The sequence below is a fragment of the Chamaea fasciata genome, unplaced genomic scaffold, assembly GCF_029207755.1.
Source record: "Chamaea fasciata isolate MVZ Bird 193981 ecotype frontalis unplaced genomic scaffold, bChaFas1.0.hap1 SCAF_1, whole genome shotgun sequence".
Lineage (NCBI taxonomy): Eukaryota > Metazoa > Chordata > Aves > Passeriformes > Sylviidae > Chamaea > Chamaea fasciata.
Window position 1 is genome coordinate 143,535,680 of NW_027094086.1, and position 23,487 is coordinate 143,559,166.

Below are 23,487 nucleotides of genomic sequence, written 5' to 3' on the forward strand. Positions count from 1 at the left end.
TCACTTCCTGGCAGTGCTACAGGCGTGCTGTGACACCAGGAATGTTCCTTAAGCAGTTAAAAAATTTTCTATTTTCTTGAGATTTCATAAATCTTCTTCATTTTTTGTAAAATGGAAAAAAGGCCAACATACTCATGCTGATTACTGAACTCTCCAGTCACTCTTGAATGATGGATATTAATTCCATGAGTGAACACTCAGATTCAATGAGTGAACATTCCTGTTTAATTATACTAAAAAAGAAATCCAAGAGGGTGTTTCCAAACATAGGACTGGATCAACAGCACAATCACCCTCTGAGCTGAAGCCTGAAACCAGACAATTTCTGTAAATTCAGTTTTCTCAAAAGCTCTGAGGGCAACTCAGGGAAGAGTGAACTGTCTCAACTCTGAGAAGAGTGAAATGTACTTCAATTTACATTTGCTCATAACCCATTTTTTACTTTTTGCTGTGACATCAGAAGTTCTGTTGTCATCAATGAGCTGAGACATTCACTCTGAATGAAAAAATAGCAGCACAGACCTGGTAAGAGAATTGCTAGCAAGATTAGTTGTCTCTTGGTGAAGGTTTTAAAGGAAGGTATTTCTCTTGAGGAAAATGATGCAACTTCTCATGACATTCCTCCCCAAGTTATAAGCAGTTTCTCAATTTCAAAGTAAAATTAATTTAGTTACTAAGTACAAAATTTGCTAGTTTTATTGTAGCACGTCCTTTAAAACTAATAGGAATATCATAGTAGCAAGTGTTTTTCTAGGACCTAAGCACAATTCCATTTCCTGCTACTATGGGAATACCAGCAACTCGAAGTTCCAGCCATTTTTACTGAGCTATTAAAAAATTTAGCATACTAAATCTGCTTGCTTTTTGCTTTTGCACTTGCCTTCATTGTTATCAATACCACTTTCTCTCCATCTCGTCTCTTCTTACTTCTAATTTTCTATTCTTCTAGTGCTAAAAGTATCGGCATATTATCTTTATCTCTTTCTGCCTTAAAAGCAGACCTGTTCACAGAATGAAATGGAAGTGTATGCCTTAGCAACTGTTCCCCCTCTAATTTATACTCCAAATGCCTCGTAATACTGCAAAGTGCTGATACTGCTACTTTACAGGGAGGAAACCATGCCATAGAGAAGTATATTCAGAATCTGTTACAAGCACAAAAATGAGACTGGTAAATCATTGTAGAAACATGATGAGTTACTCTCACCAGCCCATGGTGGGCAGTCACGGCTCCTGGCTCACAATAGCCAGTTCTCGAGAGGCTGCCAGTCATGTACCTGGCAGCAGGGTCATGCTGATGCCACGAGGGCTGAATAAACTCAGATCACTGGATTTGGAAGAAACCAGTCAACAAGGGTCACTGAAGCAAACACCAGCCTAGCACCCAACACTGAGACAAGTCTGAACTTCCATTTTGGGAGCTCTCAGCTATCCAAAGCACAGGGTATAGGGGTTTTGGCTCATATCCACATAGAATTTTAGTGTGCAAACCCCACAGGGTGAGACAGTTTGGCCATATTTGCCCCACAGAGTAAACACTTAAAAGCAGTCACAGCACAACATGTGTGATATAGACATCATGTCAGGTTCCTCCATCTGAAATGCTCATGTTTAGATCCTACAGCCTGGCTTCCAACCCACTTACCCAGACTGGCTGTGTGCCGTCATCCTCACACTAATACTGTGGCTTAAGTGGCTTTTTACTCTCTTCCACAATCACCTCCCTCCAGACATATTTGTAGAGATCATAAGAACCACAGGGATTGATCAAAGACACATTTACGAAATTCCTGGTGCATGACATGAAGCTACTTAAATATATGGGATACTCCAGGGCTAAGGATGGAGAAGGCAACATAAGTAACAGCACAGTTTCAGCCTCCGTTGGAATACCAGTGTCAACATTTAATTCACAACAAATCTAAATCCTAGCTTATTAATATAAGCAGGCTGTAAATAAAAAAGTGATAAAGATTGGGTATTTTTACTGACTCAGCAAACAAATCTGCATGTTTCAACCAGATGCCTTTCCATCTAAGACACCTGTAAGGCCCACAAATACCAGTTCTTTTTCTAAATCAAGCTCTGACTAGATGAACTGACTGCTACAAGGAATCTGGAGAATCTTTTAATTTGAAGAAAACATTAAGTGCTCTGAGCCTTTCTGTTGTGCTGAAGAGAAGGAGTCCTAAAGAGAAATCTGTCCTTAGCTTGGGGCCACTAAGGTAGTGTTGGCTACTTGAATCCTTGGAGGCAAGGGTCTCTAGCCTTTGGGATCAGGAACAAATCTCAGCTGAGCAAGTTACAGGAACTAATTCATGGAAAACTGACCACATGTCTGTTCTCCTGCCTGAAAAGTTTGCTCTAATCCTCTTCAGTTGATGGGGCAGACAAAAGCAAACAAACTGGGCCAAGAGCTCTCACAGTACCTACAGCAGATATTCCTCTACAGTCAATTTTGAGAAAGCAAGGCAAGAGGAGTGGTAAGTACTCCATGGTGAGTAGCAGCTGGATAACGTAATTAGTGCTTTTTCTGCAAACCATCTTGGCAGAGGATCTTGTAGCCTTGAACATTCTTATGCCCACAGCACTTTGTAAGATTTTTTTTTCTTTTTCTTCATTTTACTGTTGGAGAACCATTACACAAAAAACTGAGTCTGGAAGGTCTAGTGAAGGTACCCAGCTCCAGCACCACAATTAACAGTGTGTGCAATTTAGGAAGTCTGAAAAGTGGCTTTTACGCTTTGCTCTCCGTGAGATTAAAATAATTACACTCAATAACTAACACTGTCCAGGCAATTCTGCTGTAAATAGGCCTGGGCACCTCCAGTTAGCTTACAGCCAATGCACTATTTTGGTGACTTTCTGCCATACAGAAACAGTACCCATCACAAATTTCTACTATAGACAAAAATAACATGAGCACATTAAGCTGCTTTCCCCTGTCACCCCTGATGAACTTCATATGGCAACCAGACCAAAAGCCCCCGCTGAGCCCCCGAAGCTGAATGTGAAACGGAAATATCACAAAAAACCACTGCCAGCATCCCAGAACATGACTCACACTGCGTAAGTACCAAATCACTACAATTCGAAGATTCTTGTCTGGTTATTTTGTATGGATGGAACAAGCACTCTGAAACTCCATTTGCTGAAGGAAGGAGACTGAGCGCCAGGGCTCCTCACTTGGTAGTTGCCTCCTGTGCTAGTTAACTTCAGGCAAGTCACTGCATATCTCCACACTACAGTTTCCAAATGCAAAACTAATTACACTAATCCCTTTTCTGCAGCACTTAAACATTTATGGATGAAAAGAATTATCCCAAGAACTATTTACGTTATTAGAGCAAGGAAGTAAAATATTGCATGGAAAGCCAGGGCTAAGTCTCTTCTGTCAATCTATCCCTCCTGACAAGAATAAACTCTTAGACATAGAAATTACTACAAAATCCTGTTTCAAACTGATGGACCTTCCCGAGCAAAGTAAAATGGGGAACTGCTACGGGAAAACCACTGAAACAAGAGAAGGAAAGATGTAAACTTGATGAAATCCATCCTAGGCTGGGATTTTCAAAGATGTCTGAAAACAGATACCATGTCCATACGTGATGAGATTTTCAGAACCAACATTTATTCAAAGTCCTGCCAACATCAATTGAAGTTAATTAGTGCTGCCTTTGCCGACAACTGCAACTTTAATCACTCTGATCATTGAAAATCTGACCCCAAGTGAACAAACTAAAACAACACTGTTTAATGTTGCTTGTATGACTATTGCGGAAAACTTCTTTAGACAGAAATGTGACTTTTAAACTGCAGTTTAGCAATCCATAAATGCTAATGAGATCATGTGCTGTTTTGTCTTGTGATAATTTTTTCCTATTAAAATCTTGTTCTTTTTTTAACCTAATAAGCACATCACTAGTCTAAGCACGTTCTTTGTTCGAAGTTTAAATTTACAGCTAAAATAAAGAGAGGTTGCTTACCAATAACCAGAATTCTTTGAGACATGAATTCTTCCAGACAGGAATTCTTCAAGTATATTCAAACTACTGGGCTACATATATGCCCTTTCACTTAAGACCAGTCTTTTATCTTTGCAATGAATAAGTATATAAGGTATTGACTGTGCCACTTTTAGTTTCCTCCCACCCACAGAAAGAAAACTCAGAGAAATTAAAAAAATCTGAGGGAGAACAAAGTAATCAAAACAGAAAACATTTATGTGAACTAAACATATTTTAAAAAAGGTGCCTATTGGTATATCAACCCTTTTTATATTTTGAGTGCACTAGTACAGTTTATTATAGTGACTTCAACAGCTACACCTGGCCACTAAGCACCTGAGGGCATGGAGTCTTTTATAGAAACCGTTTTAAGAGGACTAAGAGCATATGGTGAAGCTACTGATGGAGCTATGGATAGCATCACCTCCAGTACCTCAACTATTTCTTAACAATGTTTTGTGCTCTGGAGAAGTACTCTGTAGTGACAGTGGGAGATTCATCCTAGCAGTCTGATAGCAAATTTTGACACAGTCTCCAACCGACTTCGACAGTCTGTGTGGAAATGGCTGAACTGTTAAACCCCCCAGAAAACACACAAAGAATAGCCTGAAGCATTTAGATGTGTGAATACAGAAGTAGACAACCCACGACATAAAAGTATAAAATAACAAATTCTGCTTTAGAGGCAGAACACCAGCAATAAAATTTTGAGTTTAAAGAAAACCTGCTGATTAAAAAGTAAAATTCTATCATGATTTGAGACAGAAAGTGAAGGATGTTATTCATAAGAACATATGTGTCTCCTGCAAAAGCCTCTGAGGAAGTGGCCTTGATGAAAGCAGAAGTAGTAAACACCAAGCCCAAGACCTTAATGAGGCTAAGTGAGAATTCAAACTCTTTTAGCCTTAAGCAGATATTCCATAACAGTTTTAATAAGTGATGCAGAAGGAGGAAAAGAAAAAAAAAAAAAGGTAAGAAGCCACATGGATCTTATTCCCCATAATGTGCAGCATGTGGATGCTGGATGGCTCTCCTCGTTGAAGTATATCTCATATTTTTCATAGGAAAAAGTCCACAGATGACAAAAAAATCCAACTAGACAGACATAAAAGTGGGTAAGATACCTGTCTGTCTCAGAGCACTGACAGATGGGGCTTCAACACTTTCCCTTACACACAACAGGCTGGCTGCTGTCACAAGGGCTTGTGATGGCATTTTCACTGGGTTGGATACAGAAGAAATAGGTACAATTATTTAAGCTGTGTTACATAGAAAAGGTCTTTCCAAAAACAATGCCAAGCCATTGAACATACCAAAATTAAAAGAACAGCAGTTCTCAGAAGCCCATACATTGTTGTAAATTTTTGTTGCCTAAGTACATATTACATTATTTACTATTTTTACTAGAAACGAGGTTATGTAAAAAGAACTACTAACAATAAGAAACATCACTGTTAACATGTAAATTCTAAGATATCTTCAAAATATTTTTCCCATATCTAGAAAACCAAAGAAATCCCGAACTTCTTTTTGTGAACAATCTATTTGATGTGTATGATTTCACTCACAAGTACTAGTCAAAAGCATTTTTCTTGAAATCATTTTCAAACTGAAAACTTTTTCCATCTACTTCTAATATCTTTGTCGAATGGGGTACATTTGCACTGTGGATGAAGCATCTCTAAACAGACAAGTTATTTTTGGAAGAACACTGCAACAGTTCTTGTAAATATTAGACTGCTATGGTTATGCAGTATGGTCCAATACTGGATCATTTTGACCTCCTCTGGAAATCCATTCCAGGTTAATATTGACTATTAATATCAATCAGTTTTAAGAGCAAGCTTGCAGCTTTGAAGTTCAAATTTCTGCAAAATAACTCTCCACAACAGGATGTGGCTTGGGTTCTTTTTCATCTACCTCTTACCCTACAGTAACAAACAGCAAGTGCTTCCTACTGTAATTTAAGCAGGATTCTGAGAGACTGAGTGGTAAATGATAAATGTGCCTTTGTATATAGAAGAGGAACATTTCTGCGCCAGCAGATGATTGCCACGTGCAGATCCATGATTGCCTAAGTCCTTTTGACATCACCACATAAATTGGCTCCCACCCCCTTGTTGACACACATGTAAAATCCATGCCTGATAACCTTGTAAAAATATATACAGTTTAACTACAATACAAACAAGCATTATTTCTTCTACCAGTAAATTATATCCATTCCTGCTGCACAATATATCATATGTTTAACAGTGCACACTACTCAGCAACTTAACCTATTTCATAAACTCTGAAAACCTACATCTTCTATGGATGCTATTACTGAATATGCCACTTCATATTTTTCTGTACTGTATCATGCCACACTATACTTATTAATGCCTAAATACCAAATGTAATTTGGAACAGGGATTTTCCTAACGTTTTTCATCCTATGATGTTATTTTATAAGTTTCCAAGTACATATGCATTACTATTTAAATAAACAACAGTAACAAAATCCAGATGAAACTTTACAGAAATGTAGGTACTCAGAATGTAATTAGCCACACTGGAATTCAGCCAGGGCAACATCCCTACTCTTGTGGAAAGCACTAACACATCACAGAAATGGCTTGAATGGGTCAAAATTTTAAGTACATAAATGTACACTTTAAATGAAATTTCCAAACACAATACACCATCATCTATCACTTTCTGATTATCTAGCAAAGGTGCTAGAGCCTCATTAGCAAACACCTTCTCAAGGCTACCTCCATTGCAGCCTGCTGTAGTCTGAGACGCAGGAAGTGAAGGTCATCATTTAAATTCAAGACAAAGCGACTGTAAATCAGCACTTCTGCCCGACGTGGGGTTCCTGCGACAGCGGCTCACCAGCAGCTTTCCACCCGGTCTGTCAGCTCAGCTAATTTCATTAATTCAGTGGAACTCGGAAGAAACGCTGGAAACCAGGGCTGTAATTTCAAGCTGTCAAAGAGCCCTTTTTGTTTCTTAAATTTAGCAACACACACGTGAAAAGGTTTGATACCCACTGCAATATTGCACCTCATGTATTGTTTGATAATCATCTGGTCACCACACCCACCAGAACGGGCTGAGCTCAAGGGATGCTTGTTTGCTCTCCTGCCAGGACTTCAGCTTTCCTTAACACCCTGTCCTTTGACAGCTCCTAAACTGCAACTCAGCCACCCAAACCCGCTTTTAAGAGGCATCTTCAGCTCTTCAAAACCTGAAAGTATGTTGCATTAACTCTGACACTTTGCTTTTATTGTCACTGAATTCTCATTTTTCTTTGACATGCTGCTGATTTCAGCACCTTTCTTTCTTTAACCTCACCGAGTTGCCTTCCATGACCGAATTCCCTATTTACTGGTAAAGAAATACACAGTGAGAACACTGCACATTCGTCTGAGTTTGCAGCCCTTTCAATGTTCTTCCAAGAGAGCAAAAGTATCATACCCCTAATAAAAATGCCTCACTGAGGTCTTACTCAGCAGTGGGATGGCATTCATTAAACCTTTAGTCAAATTCCTCCTCTACTGTCAAACTCCTCATGTACAGGTATCACGACATCCCAGAATGCCCAGATGAAAGTATAACAAGAAGTTGTACCAAAATTGTAATAAACTAACATAATAAAGCAGAGGAGCTATTAGAAGTCGGAGAGTGAAATCACCGAACAATTTGCTGATTAAGAAAACACTAAGTAAGATGAACAACTGACCCCCTCCCCTGTTTGGAGTCTTTGTGTTGAAGGTACAGAGAGATACTTAATATGATCATAACTTCTCATCTGACAAAGCTTTCGGTGTAGCTCAGGAAAGCACGAGGAAATAGGCCAAGGGAAATAGACACAAACAGATGGAATTGGCATGTCTGGATTCTGAGCCTTCATGGAACAAGAGGAAAATACAATTCCTGTCTTCATATGAAACACGACTTTCTTGTTCCACCTGCACTCAGACAGACAACAGTACCTCACAAGAGCATGAACTTCTCTTTTCATCTCTGCAGGGATATAACGGGAAAGCACATGGGTGACCCTTTAAGAACCGTCAGTGCCAAGTGCATCACTGCCAAAGAATTTACCATCTCTCTCTGGACAAGATACTTGCCTTTTGCATACCAAGAGGAGGTTTATTTGATTGTGAGTAGCTCCCTCTCAGAAAATACAGGACACTTAGAAGCATCACAACATCCTCCTCTGCTTTTCACTGCCACCTATTAGCTGCTGCTACACTTATTTCCCTCTTTATGCATTTAGGTTATTGGGTTTCTGTAGTTGCAGTATTTAAGTCTAAGGTATTAAATTTTCTAGTTGATGTTGACATAAAATGCAAACTTCTCCCACTTTCTTTCACATGATTATATTTACAGAATAAGCCATTTTCAGAGTAATATTTAAATTCAGAAAGTTATTTGGGGTTATAATTTTAAAATGTGGCTTTCATTTTCATGCTCACAAACTATGTCTGTTATGAAAATATTTCATACAAGCTGCTGCCTAATTAGATGACTTAATGTTGCAAAACTCTGTATTTAAAAGTAAAAGAACTGCCAAAAATATCAAAATCAGATTTTTTCCTTTGTTTGCTATGATGTGCCTTTTTCTACTTATATTATGTACAGAACAAAAAAGAGTTAAGTGATAAGACCATGAATTCACATTCTGTTTTCCTTTATAATGTTCGTCAGCTAACTGGGGTGTTCATAGGTTGTTTGCTTTTTTTGTCTTTTTTTTTTCAAAAGTGACATTTAGAAGCCAACAACCCAAAGTGTATTACTGAACACTTTAACAGTGTCCAATAGGTAGACGACCTAGCTGCACAGTGATTAAATGATTCAACTGCTAGATCAATGAATGCAGCATGAATTAAAATGGCTGCAAGCTTTTCCAGGCATAAGATGAGACCTAAAAAAAAAGGTACCTTACTTTTTATTCCACATTTCAAAGAAAATGTAACCATTTCTTTTAAAAAGAAAAAAAAAATGTTTTCCTGACAGAAATAACACAGCTTTATTCTAATATATATTGATTAAACCATATATTTTAATTGTCAAAGATTTGACTGCATTTTGCCATTCTCATACTGAATAACCTCACTCAAGAAAAAAAAGCGGTCCCTGCTCAGGAAACATAATGGTGTTAGGATCTGGTCCAAAGTGAACTGTTATCTCACGCGTGAAGATAATGAATGTTAATTTAAAATAATGTTCTTTCAACTCCAGGGTTTTTTTCTTACAATCAATCAGGCCTGAAAGTGTGTGCGTGCGCGCGCTCTCTCGCATGCACTCTCTCTGTCACTCATCCATGAACACTTCGTTTTATATTCTCGTTCCCAGAGATTCAGGAGAAAATTTTCTAAAGGTGTAAACTAATATTGCTCCACTAAAGCCAACAGAGCTGCACCAAATGACATTAGCAAAGTCAGTGGTCCTGTCTCCTGTGACAAGGGTCTACCTCGACTTCCACTTAATGCGCATCTCACAACAAACTCTCCCTTTCTTCCTTTCATATGCACATTTCTCAGCTCTTACCGGTACTAAGCAGACAACCACTACAGCCTTTCACTAACTCGCCCCTCGAGGTCTCTTATCTCCATCAAATCCCTCAGAGAAGCAGGGGTACCATGGCTCTTTCCTGCAACCTAGGAAGAATCTCTTGGAAAATGTGCAAAGAGAAAGAGTACTGCAGTGGGAGGCTGCAAGGCATGTGGAGAGGACAGAACAGGCTTGACCTAAAAAGCAGTAGGTTTCAACATTACAGCTGAAATATTCAGTTATTATAGGAAAGAGAAATTAAAACATTCAAAAAATGGAACAAATAAAACTTCTGCATGTGTAAAAACAGGAACCATAATCTAAATTACTATTGTTTGGAATAGTACGGAAAACAAGTACTCTGTAGCTTTCTGCTGCAGAAAATTGCCTGATTTTTTTGACACCTTTTTAGGAGACATCTGATGGCTGGAAACAAGACTGGATTATATGACATGCTAGTTTGATCAAGAAAGACAGTTCTCCTGGAAGAAAAGTCAAGCAGAAATTTGGATACCTTTCTTTCCCACTGGCCCAGGAAACCCTGCAACTGCCTCTCCACTAATTTGGCAGAGTGAACTGTGTTCAGCTCCTCAGTCCTTGGTGCACCTGTAACTCCAAGGATCTCCACCACCACACAGCTTTAGCTGATGTTTCCTGGTATTTCCTGTGCCTGTGTGAGGAACAAAAGTCTTTCCATTTTATTGAAAGCCCCATGTTTTCAGGAATTAGTGCTACAACTTTGGCTAACACTTGGCTGACTGGAAAATGGGTTATTTTTATACTACTTTTTTAAACTATTGAGAAAAAGAATATCAGCATGAATTTAAAAAAAAATTAATAAAACTGGCTCCTGGAGATGGTTGACTCTTAATCTGTATTTCCTAAAAGGTGCAAGTTCAGAAACACGAGGAAATTTCATGTCTGGAACCAGAGAGAAGTTAGGAATATGCTTCCAATTAGGAGATTTACAAAGAAGCCTTCTGGGAGCCAGCAGAGTGGAAAGTGTGCAGGAAAAGGAAGAATCTCTTTCTTACAACAAATATTTCCTGCAAAACTATTTAATTCAGGTCAGAGTAAGCAGAAGATGAACACAAAGCTACAAAACTGAAAGACACAATTACGGACTGGGAGTGTCCATGCTTCTCACTTTCCAACACTGTCAGTCTGAAATGCTCCCAGGTACGCATCAGCACTCTCCTTCAAAAAGTTATGCCAGTTAAACAAAACATTTTCTTTTAACATGCAAACAAACAAGGAATATTTTAATATGGCAGCTTTAAAACAGCCTGATATTCCATTCTAGTCAGACTGCTAAGAGGTGAGACACCCTGAGTTATCTGTTAGCAAAGTATAAATCCTTTCTCACTGTTCCTCACATTTTACTATGACCAAGAAGTTCTAAGAAAGCTAGTTTTATTTGGGAGGTTTGGGGGGGGGGGGGGGGGGTTTGTTTGTTTGTTTGTTTTTTGTGTTAGAGCCATTGACAAATTATTCAGTGTGCCTTATTGTATTCAAATGTCAGCTTGCATGTGATGACTGACACTGAAGCTTCCAGAGGAAAGTCCATGCAGCCAGTGCTTAGGAACATCCTAAATTCTCAACTAGTTACGTGAAGCTAAAAATGATGTCATTCTGGTTCCTGCGAAAAGAACTAATAACAGTTCTTCAATTTTAATAAAAAAGAAAGACAGAAAGTTTTCTGCAATTCTGAATGTTTAACAAAGAACGAATAGAAGCACAAGGTGAGTAGAAAATTACCCTCTCTAAACAATTTGTTGTGTGGAGCAAAAAGGATTGCCTAGATTTGCCTACTGCTCGCAGGCAAATGATAAGAACAGGATGAATTAAGATAGCTTTCAGAACTCGGGTTTTTAATTTAAGTTCTATGGTAAAAAAAAAAAAAAACACTTAACCTGCTCAAACATTCACAATTTCCATAATTTTGAAACTATGTTAAAATAGAGTTTCCTGACATATCTGTTTTCTAGCTTTCCTGATGTAAGAATAAACCTTTCTTCTCATATTGCTATTATTGGTTTTTCCAGTAGGAATTTCTTCTTTTGCCATTTTGTTTATCTATAATTAAGGTTTTCTACAACACACAGGATTTAAGATATACAGAAAATGGCAGAAATCACTAACAGAAAAACATTATCCACATTTACTCTGTTCTTTCATAAGCACTGTAAATTCCTTCAAAGACTAATTTACAAGTAGGAAAAGTGCCTTCAATGGAAACAAGCATTAATATAAAATTTAGCATGTGCAAAAAAAACAAGTCATACTGTTGATATTGAAAAGGCATAAAAATGCCTATGTAACTCCACAGAAAAATCAAAATACAGCATTACATTAAATTATATTGGCACAACTAATTTTGACTGTGTTCTTCCTTGAATGTTGGAGTAATATATAAGGTTTTAATTTTAAAAACTATTTTGTGAAACTAAACTTATTCATCAGTATGCTCCAAGGCCTATGCATTTTCATGCCTGTGGGAAACAAGTGCTTATATGATCAAGGTCTCTATCATTATATTAATATAAATCTATGGGTAACAATGAATTTTCTGCAGTGAATATCAATTTTCATCAGTGAACAATCAGTGACTGTGTGGCCTGTGATTACATTTTATGAAATAGCAATTCTTTTGTTTTGATTTTGAACAATTTTGAACCTGGATCCTAGTAATTGCTTGGGGGAAGGAGAATATGTATCAAGTCTTGGTTTCAGCTTGTCTCTCAAGTCAATGACAGCTCATAAGACGCTGATCACAAAATTAACAACTGACCAGAAGGAAAACTGGAGAAATCCCCCCCATTCTGAGGCAGAATTTCCACTTTAATTTGTGCATGTGAATGCACACACTGCAGTGTTATGCAAGACACACACTTCGGAAGTTTTCTTTTACCAGCAATGACACCAAGAAAACAGTAATAAGGCACAAGCAGCCAGTGCAGACTTGGCTGGTGCTTGGTTTCTGGATTGAGAAGCATCTGTAATTGCAAACAGGTATCTGTAGTGTGAGATCCTCTCTTACTGAATGCATAAATGTTGTGTGAGACTTAAAAGAAAATGATAGCATGCTAAGAAAGATTAAGCTCTCAGATCAGTCTCTCAGATCTTAAAGATTCGTTGAGCAATGAACATATCTTACATACTTTTAATTTCTTTTTCACTGCGTGCTATTTCTAGCTACTTTGGGATTCTGCTAATCATTTTCTCTCAGCTCCATTTTGTTTCACTTCATCGCTTTTCCAGAAGGTTCAAATAAAACCTAATGTTGACAGATAAGAATCGCTCTGCTAAAATTAGTAAACTAAGTGCCATGTCCCGTGAGTCACAGCACGCAACTCCCATCCAGCTCTCTTTAAAAGACCAGATAAAAGTGCCATGCCCTAAGTGCATGGGATCAAAGTACAAATACCCACTTGCCAAAACACTGCTTTGGAGTACTACACCTACTAGCAGAGTCTTACAGTCTGTAGCCAAAACATCATTGTCAGCTGCATTGAAATCATAGATTTAAATAGAACGCAAGTCGGTTTAATATTTAACATAGTAACAAACATAAGGGAAATGAGAGGTAAGAAGGAATATGTTCAACTCTTCTTTTTAAAAATTACCAGACCTCAAATCAATACTATCCTATTATGGATAAAAAATTAATTAAGACAGAGAGCCCAGTTCTTCGCATGCAAAAAATGCAATTTCCACAAAAAGGGTGAATGGATATTACTGGGGGTTTTTTTTGTATATTTAAATGAATATTCTGATGAATAAATGGATTTTAGTACTTTAAATTTTGCTATGTCTGATGTTAAAATTATTTATAATTAAATATTATAAACATTTGTTAAGAATCAGTTTTATATGATAGTATATGTGAGGGTTGTATGAAGACTCATACACATGAATTCACAATGTTTTATTTTGCAATTATTTAATCCAAGGATTTAAAACTAAATAGAGTGTAAAGGTACATGCAAAGATATTCTGATTGCTAGTAAGTACACCAATAAACCATATTTTACTTTTATTTTTAATGCATTTCTAATCTTGAAATTACAAATACTACTGCATTTTTAATCAGTAACATACTTTAAACTCAAATTACATTTCTCTGTATTTTTGTAACAGACACCTTTTGCATTCTAGTGAAGTGCAAAATGAGAGATTGGAAGAAAATCAAAACCAGCTTTTTGTACACAAAACTCTCAATAGCCACACGCTGGATTTATCTACATGGTACAGCTACAGGACCAGGCTCTGATGGGATATTACCAAAGCTGGCTAAAATTAGACACCATGAGCTTTAACTTGGGTTCATGGACATGTCAGTATGTATCACCACTGTGCCTGCTGTTGCAGGCCCACAGGACTAAAAGACCCTGGTCATTTCAGGGAGAAAAAGAAGAAAAATAAATATGAATGAAATCTTACGAAAATGTTAGGTTTACCCCCCTTTTTTTTTTCATATAATTCAATATTCACAGCATGATAGCTTTCAAAATTTACTTGATGGCAGACATTGTTTTAAAGAGATGACAGAATTATATTAAAATACTAGAACTGAAAATATGGTGAAAAAAATGGGCTCAATCCAGCCCTGGTGTTTCTGGGAGCTGCATGTGGAGAGGCCTTGGACGCCAGACGGCCCCACGTGCCACAGGAATTCACCAGTGCAGGCTTGAGGCCACAGTGTTTATTGTACTGGACACAGCCACTCTGGCGTCCATCAGTCACCTCCACTGGAGGAATGAAGGGGTTTGGGGAGTTTTCCACATTTGTTTTGCACTTCATTTACTCTCACCAGTAACAAATAAATTCCTGAAAATGGAGTCATTACATCTTATAAACTTAAAACTTATCAACTACCTATTTTGCAGGCTGTACTCTTGCGAATGGAAGATTAAACCTTAGAACAATAACCCAATTATGAGCTAAATTTACATTCAACTGATGAAAAATGATCCAGAACCTGACAAGAATAATCTTTGTTCACAGTGTTCAGCACAAGCAACACTGACAGCCTCAAATGTATGAGCTATATAAAAGATGACATATGCTGCACTGCCCAGCCACCAAGGGCACCATGCTCCAGGTACTACACACACACTATGGGAGTGTTCACCGCATCCTGAGACCAAACAAACCCAACAAAAACCAAGGCACCAAACCCTCTGCAGATAAAGAACAAGATCCTACATTACCTCCTAAACAATCAGGGCAAGAAGGACGGCTAAACAAAGTCCTATTACAGGGAAGGAAAACCACTGGAATTAGTAAGATCAGTGGTCAGGATCAAAACAAAGTTATATATTTGCTGGATAAATATGAGAAAAAGAATTGCTTCAACAATTCTGACCTAACTTTCGAAAAAATCTCCAAACTTTACTTCATTCAGGAAAGTAAAATGGTGTGTGCATTTTGCCAGTAATTTTAAACAATTCCACATTTTACGAACCAAGTTCATCAGTAGAGTGAGGCACCTGTATCTTGCACATATTGATTTTGTTTATAGTTCTAGTTAGCATTTCTAACAACCTGCATTATGAGTAAAGACATATTTTACTGACATATATGCTAATCTGGAACTAGCTAAAAAGTCATTTAAGAAGCAAATCAGAAATTTTCTGAAGATATCTTCATCATCACCTTGTCCCGCTTTCAGAACTTTTAGCCTGGACTGATTCACACTGCCTGAAGTCTTCACACATTTCCAGAGATAAATGCACTGAAAGACTGTGGAAGGCAGTTACTATGAAATTAAGTTACAGGTATGTCCAAAATTTGTGAACTTTAGCTAATGGAAATTGAGTCTTCAATTTCAAAACACGTCGACTAAATCTAAAATTCCCCCTCATTCTCAAACTGTGTGAACTTAGACAATTTGCTAACTAACTAGATAATGCAGGCATCTATGGAGATGTTTAGATGCCTAAAATTCAGAAAAAATCTTCAATGTCATCTTTTATCTATTTCCTTTTGAGGTATTTCATCCTAACTCAGAGACTGCTGATGGCACATTTCAGTGGTCCCCAAGCTGTGGTGCACTGGTAGAAATGCACAACGGTCTAGATGGAGCCTGAGCCACTTCAAGGTGAGTTTGAGGCCAAATTCATGGTCCATCCACTCAGGGAGCACCATGCCACCAACAACACCCAGTATGTTTTATTTACGTGCAGGCAGAAATACCAAACACACTTCACACCCTTTCACAGTCTCACTCGCTTTTGAGATGACCTTAGGCCAAAAACACGACCCAGGCTCTTCTGCTGCAGAAGCCGCAGGTCATCCTGAACAGACCCTTCTCTCTGCCCTCTCCAAGGCAGGGGGAAATCCAGGACACTTGAACAGTAGATATTCACAGAATGCCCACTGCCTGCAAACAGCATGGACACACAGCACACAAATTACCAGTCACACATTGTGTACACAGCAATTCCAGGCATGAAATTCTTGTCACTCCAATAGTGCTCACTTTTTTCCTGAAAAGTTAGGAAGCATTGCTCTGGCTCACACTACAGAAGGACTACGTCGACTATGTCAAACTATTTAGAGTTTTGATTTCTGGTGAACAAAGTCAATTTGGTTTTTTTATATTTAATAGCTGCCAAGTGCTTGCTTAGATTTAAAAAACAAAACAAACACCACTTTCAGAGAACTACCTGTAAAATTTTTCCTACAAAGCTTCAAACTGTTCAAGAGTATCTTCTAGCACACCACCAAAGTTTTAAGGCCCCCTCCCAACACATCCACAGACCCACAACTCCCCTTACAAAGTTGACTTCAAGACAATTTCTATCACAATATTCAGTTCATGAGGTGGAGAGGAAGAGCCATTTTTCTCACTCAGACCTTTGCTACTGAACCCAATACCAGGTATTATTCGCAGATGCAGAGACCACCATCCATAGCACAACCAACAGAGCCATCAACACAGTCACTTTTTTTCCCCACTCTCTAAAACCAAACTCACCCTCAGCAAGACAAAGTGCTCTCTGATGAACTACTTATCCCAAGAAACATTCCTTTCTCTCCCTTTCCTATGCAACTATCTGGTCAAAGCAGAGAGGGTTTGTTTAGGCATGGAAAAGCTGGCATTTTAAGGCCATAAATCCACAGTGGGAGTTAATTAATGCCATAAATTCCATAAAAGTGGAAATTATTTTGTGGGCACTTCCACTTTTATACAAAACATTAGTCAGCAAACAGTCGATTTCCCTAAAGACTTTCTGTAGCACACTCAAGAGTGGTTGATAATTAAAAAAAAAAAAAAAAAAAGGTGGAGAGATGCCAGGTCCTTCATACTGAAAGATGAGGAACTAGAAAAACCCAAAGGAGTGCAACCTGAACCACAAACTGGCATTTCTCCTCCCACTATCCCCTCTCCTCACACCTGTCTCAGCATTCACCCCTAAAGAATTAAAACAATTTCCCACAAAAGCAAGAGAAATGAAAAAATATCAGCGTTAAATAGGACAAGAAAGCATTTTCCACTCTTTTTCTTTTCTACTGCAATAAGACTTTCTTAAGACTACAATAAATAGAATTACTCCTACAATACAGAGACCATGCCAGATGATTCCAGATTAAATTATAAAACCAAACACCAGCAAATCAAAGTTTTTTTCACTCCTTTTCCTCTTCACCCCATCTCTGGCATCTGTAAAGCTCACTGAAGATCAAAAACAAATTCCCAAAGTCTGCTGGTTTCAGGATAAGCCCCAAAAGACACACAAAAGTTTCCCAAATCCTTAACACCAGCATTTTACAGAGGGGCTGTTGTGTGGAACACACGGAAGGTCAGGAAAGCGCACCGAAGCTCCCCGTCATCCTTACCACGGGCACTCCCACACCTACACTTCCACCCTTTCCCCGAAAAAAAGACGAGACAGGCCTCGGAGCAGCCCCGAGGGAGGGGGTGAAGGCGAACAACCCCACAAAGTGCACCGCGGGCAGTTATGTGCAGACACGGCTTCGGGGGTGCACACACACAAAGATCCCCAGGACTCAAACAAAAGCGAGACCGTCGCCAGTTCGCACTGCCCGAACCGCCGAGTCCGGCGCTGCCCCGGGGGGCCCCTCCGAGCGCCGCTGCCCCGGAGGGCGCGGGGAGCCGGGGGGGGGAGAGCGGAGAAACTGCCCCCTCTGCCCTGGGGCCCGGCCGCACGGCACACGGGGCAGGCGAGGAAGCCCCCGCGGCTGTGCCGGGGGCAAGGCGATGCCGGGCCGCTGGTGCCCCGCCGGACGGCGAGGCCGTCCCGGCCGCGGGGGTGGCACCGCCCGCCGCCGCCGGGGGAGGAGGGCTGGGGCTCTGAGTTCACCCTTTCCCCGTCCCCTCCCCTGCCCCCCGCGGGCACGGCAGCCATGGCCCCTCGCCCGGCCTGCGGGGGCCCCGCCGTCTCTCTGTTGTGGAGCCTCGGCGCTGTCGAGCAGCTGCCATTGCTCGGGCCAAGACCCGTCCTCCAAGCAGGCATCCCCCTCCCCAGCGAGGAAATGCGGCGGCGGCGGGGGTGTGCGAGCAAAAGGAAAGCGGGGGAGAGTGGGGAGCAAAGCGCTGGCCCCGCGTGTGAGAGAGAGCGGGGCCTGGGGGTGACGGGGCTGAGGCCGGGCTGCACCACACCCTGCCCGGCCTCGCCTCTCACGCGAGTCCCCGGCTCCCCCGCGCCCAGCAGGCCCGCGCGGAGCGCTGGAAGCGGCGATTCTCTCCGGAGCGCCCCTCTCCCCACCCCACCTCCTCCCGCCCCGGCCCCGGGGCTGGCTGCAACTCGGCACGGGGGCGCGGGGGACCCGCCGCCGCCTCCCAGCCGAAATTGGACCGGGGAAGGTGCGGGGACAAAAATAATCGCTGTTAATAATCACACGCGCTCCGCCGCCGTCCCCTTCTCCTCCTCGGTTTCCAAGCGGGCTGCCAGATAATCCTGCCCACTCCGAAAAATGAAATAATAATAATAATAATAAAATCCCGCCTTCCATCTCCCCCCCGCAGCCCCACACATTTTATTATTAAGTATAATTGCTCCCCCCTCCTCATACGGCACCCCGCGGGGAAGGATTGCCCCCTCCCCTGGTGCCCAGCCCTTCCCCTGTCCCCTCTCCCCCATCTCCTTGGAACAGTGTGTACATGATTTTGTAGTTTTTTTAAGGCGCCATGTTTATAATCCTCCATCATATTAAAAAAAAAAAAAAAATCCACCCAGCATGAGACACGGCGTCTCTCGCACCCCAAAGCCAGGGAGGCAGACACAGAAATATCCACAGGGCTGTAAATTCACCCCCCCTCCCGCACACACACCCCTCCTCCCCAGACTTAAAAGTCTCTCTCACCTTGTGCTGCTGGCGCTGCTTCTGCTGCTGCAGGGGGGGAGAAGTTAAGCCAGGGGAAACTTTTCAATCCCTTCCCCAGGCCGCTGCTGCCTCCTCCTTCCACATATTTTTCCCCTCAGAGTTTTATTGTGTCTGAATTTTCTCTCTCTCTCTCCTCTTCTGTCTGTCCACAGTTCAGGTTTCTGGGGTAAACAGGGTTTAGGATGGTGCTAGGGATATTTGGGAGAAGGAGAACTCTAGTGGTGTCTGCTGGAGTTGCTGTTTGTTTCTTTTAATATTATTTTTTTTTTAATAATACATTTGAAACGGATCTTTAACTATTTCTTATGTATGTATTTTGTCATACTCTTAGGTCTGGACCCTCTCTTGTTGCGAAGGGAAAATATGGTGCTTACCTGGCCTTGATACATGAAAATTCCTCCTACCATGAAGTCCAACTTGGAGAAATGACAGGTAATGTTTTTGGAAGTAGACACTCACCTTGAGCAACAGAAACTAAAACACAGAGGATCAACGGTCTGTCTCAGAGTTGTCAATGCATCATGAGCTATAGATCACGGAATCACAGAATAATTAAGATTGGAAAAGACCTTTACCATCACTGAGTCCAACTGTTAGCCATAGTGCACTGCAGGGTAAGGAAATAAATATTAATACAAAACCCATAACTTTATAGGAACACATATATGTATTCAAGCAGCAAGAAAGCATGTACATTTTATATTTTTTTTGGACTGTGAGATAAATATTAATAAATGTCTATGGAAATATATTCTGAAGTTTCTGAAATTCTTCAGGAATTATTAAATAGATAAGTAACACACTTCACAATTAATTAACTTGACTAGAATTTTACTTTTATTAAAATATACACTAAGCTTAGTTCTATAAACATTTATGCATGCAAAAAATTTAGTCATATGAGTAGTCATTAATATTACTAAAATAGTAGAAGGAAACAGTAATGCTAATGTTGAAAAAGATGCATCCATTGTGCCTGGTCAGTCAAAGATTAAACAGAGTTTGCATCATGAACAGTGAAAGTTTCTCCAGTGTGTCCAGTAAATAAAATTTCTAGTAGTGTCTAAACCCACACAGTTTCTTTGAGACTGCTGCATCAGGACTTTACATCCACTTCAAAAATAAAACGCAAATAATGGTTAGTTGCACAGCTGTGATAAAGTCTTACTTCTATTATGCATTCAAATACGAAAGAACATTTTACATTATCTAAAATAAATAGCTAGGAAAGAAAGTGCTGGTAATCTCCTTTCAAAGAATGCTTGAGGCATTGGGCAGATACCCAGTAGTGGTACTGTAATTTATTAACTGCATTATATTGGTTGTATTAATAAAAAATCAAATGAAATGTACAGGCAATTTTTTTAAAGTAAAAAGGGGTTTACCGTCAATATAATTACAAAAATACTACCTTATGTTAAGCATTTATTTGTGATGTTGGCTGTGATTTTGTTAAGTCTTGTCATTTTCAAAAGAAGTTTGATAGAAATACATGCCAAGTTTCCATGGGATATTTCTGGCCTGCCTGTCTTAGCTTTCTTTCAAACCTTCTCTGTTCAAATTGCATCTGAGCTGTATTTATATGATATACAGGGTGGAAAAAAAAGAAGTTGGGGTCGTTACAGTTATTTCTGTTTCCACCATCCAGTCAAGCCACCGGCTCTGCTCAAGGTGACATGGTTAAGGCACACTGATTTTTGCATCCAGAATCAGAGGACAAACATAGCTAGCAGCCACATAACCATTTTTAATTCTTCACCCCGAACAACCAGGTGTCCCTAACAACTGGGTCGGCTTGGGGGATTTTTGCATAACTCCAAAACAAAGCTCTAAAGCCAGTCCCAGCTTCTCTAGTGAAAGATTTATTGCTCTGCCACAGTGCCTTCTCCTTACCTATGTAAATATTTATTTAAGGCAGAAGTTCAGCTATCTTCAGTATAAAGAGGTTTTAGCCCTTTATCTCTCACAGGACCCATAGAGAGCTGTCAAATAAATACTTAGGCTGCAGTTTCACCAGCATGGAAGCACATGGAGGGTGGAAGACTTAGGGCTTGCCTCCCGTACGGGTTTTTACCTGCAGTCTACCACTTGCCAACAGTCTCCTGTACTTAACATATTTATAAAGGCTCGTCTGGACTACCTCCAAATATTTGTTTCAGGATACAAATATTTGATTTTGGAAAGAACAAGGTATCCTAAAGCAAACATGTAGGGAGTGTCTGCAACCATAGCCACGTTACCTTCTTTGAGCTGGTGGGCAGTGGATTAAATCAAGTGTAGAAAGACAAGCATAGGACTCATAAATGGCTGTTCATGAGACTGGTTTTGGGATATTTTGATATCCTCATTAGGTCCCCTGAGTAGCTGTTTGCATTATAGAGCCTTCAGGATGCACGTTGAAGGATTAAGAGGATGCATTTTTGTCTCGTTTTGACTTATTTTTATGTGCATTGTGAAGACTTTTTAATGCTCGTCAGTGTACAGCTTTGTAGGCCGGCTAGCCGGGCCGGGCTGGCCCCGACCCCCGCATTTACCCGCGGTAGCTGGGTGTCTAACACGAGCCCTGCGGCGGGTCCCTCCCGGCCCTTCACTTTCACTGGGAGCGGGGGCCGGGAGCGCCGAGCCCGGCAGACAATGGGAAGGAAATCCCCCCTCCCCCAGCCCCGGCCGCGGCGAGTTTCCTCATCGGCACAGGGAAATGTTTGTTCCAACAAAAAGCGGGCTCAGGGCCGGCTGCAGCCCCCCTTCCCCGGGGCGAGGGCGGGGGGCGGTGCGAGGCCGCGGGGCCGCGTTTCCTCCCGCCCGGCCGGGAAGGGCCCGGGCAAGGACGAGCAGGGGCCGGGGCTCTGGGGCAGGACCGGCACCTCTCGGGCTGCAGTGGCTCGGTTGGGGAAAGGATTTGCTGGTCCGAAAGGTTAATGGTGAGGGCTCAAGTCGCCTGCTTGCTTACGTGGTTGTGGGGAGAGAAAACGCACCACTGCGTCATTGTTACAAAGAAAACATGATAAAGTTACTTCCTTCCGAGTAGAAAGTACTTGCCATAGGAATACATCCGTCTGCATTTATGCTGTGTGCTTTTGTCAGTAGTGCTGCACTGGCGTGTAAACAGGCGATTTGTAGGCACTGCTTCCCTTGGAAAGGGACTTGGAGCGGGGAGAAGAAGCTGCGTAAACAAGAAGCACAGAATTAGCATCATCCAGACCAAGAATGTAGTCTACTGCTGTGAATTAAAGGGGATACCAGCCAGGTTCGTGGGAAAGAAATCCTTTTCAGGTTGGAGACACACAAACTCTGACTTGGGAAATCCCTGAGCTGACCCCAGCTGGAGGCTGGGACATGAGTACCCTGTGTCCTGGCTTTTACTGTGTTCCACCAGGTGTGTCCACTACACTTTCCAGGCATGAGAAGACCGACACTGCCTAGTGTCATGCAGACTGGTAAATATACCTCCGTGTTCCTTTTAAATGCTACTCTTCCCATCCTCCTTTTCAAAGGATCGTTCTATTTTCAGTTCTAATACTGGAGAACACAATCCTGTGTGTATATGGCTTTTTATTCTTGCCACGATATTCTGCCATTCTCTTGCTTCAGTGGTACAACTGTCAAACCTGCAGGTGAACAAGTACATCACTGCTGGTGGGTTCCAGGTACTGGGCTTGGTACCAGGAAATCATCCATTGAATGCTGCCCTTAGGAGAACAGGGAGAGTTGTGTCCTTTCCATTGCAGGACTTGTGCTAAGCTAACAAATGCACATCCCTGCCATCTCCAGGACTTTCTACCATCTTTCTATCTGAACCAAACCCACCCACTATAAGATCAAGTCTTTATCTGGCTTGGTAAGATAGCTGTCTTGCTGGTGGTGCCAACCCACTTCATTGTGTACTCCACTCCCAGCTGCACTGAAACAAAAGTAATTTGAATGTGTTTCCTGAGAGGCAGGTCTGCTGTGTTGTGATCACAGAAGTATTAATGCAGAAAATTAGTGTAAATTTTTCATCAGAACAAAGTTTAGCAACAGTTTTCTTTGCAGTAAAAATCTCAGCAAGGCATTTAATTTAGGAAGCTGGGGGAAGGGAACAAAGACTTAATAACAACAGGCTCAGGAAATCCATGGAGCTGAAAACAGTTGGAGGATGGGAGAGTCTTAAGCAGAAAGTTATGCTGTTCCTTTTTTCCCCAGGCATTGTAAAGAAAATACCAGGCTCAGGAGCGGGACACAGAGCAGAGAATCCCCAGTGTCTCGTGCTCCATGAAGCTGTCTAAGAAATGAGTTTAAGTCACCCAGAGATGCTGCCTTGCAGATGACATGATGAGGATTGAAGTAGACCGTACAGCAGCCAGGATCCTTCCTTCCTTTTCAGCTTCCCTCTCCTTTGCTATGTCCCTGGCCATGCACCACTGGCTGTGTGGTGCAGGCTACCCACAGTGCTCGGAGGAGCTTGTACAGGCAGAATTTCTAAAAGACGTTCTGGGGTATTCGTTGAAAACAGTACATTGTGGGGAGGGGGATCTTTGGTCTGACTCCCTGTGGCCAGTACTCGCATGTGTGAGTGAGTTCCTTGTGGGTATAGCTGGTAATA

At 41.1% G+C, this 23,487-nt stretch overlaps 1 protein-coding gene across 4 annotated transcripts in view; it reads right to left on the bottom strand.

Moving 5' to 3' along the window:
- ZMYND11 (zinc finger MYND-type containing 11) overlaps positions 1-19,110 on the bottom strand; it is a 105,206-nt gene extending 86,096 nt beyond the window's left edge. For 3 of the 4 annotated variants that reach the window (XM_066200643.1, XM_066200634.1, XM_066200618.1), the window contains exon 1: positions 18,885-19,110. The gene's annotated coding sequence lies outside the window, so the exon portion shown is untranslated. Of the gene's footprint in view, positions 1-18,419; positions 18,529-18,884 lie in introns of those variants that run through there. The other variant, XM_066200627.1, reaches the window with a different exon arrangement.
- Positions 19,111-23,487: the final 4,377 nt, after the last annotated feature.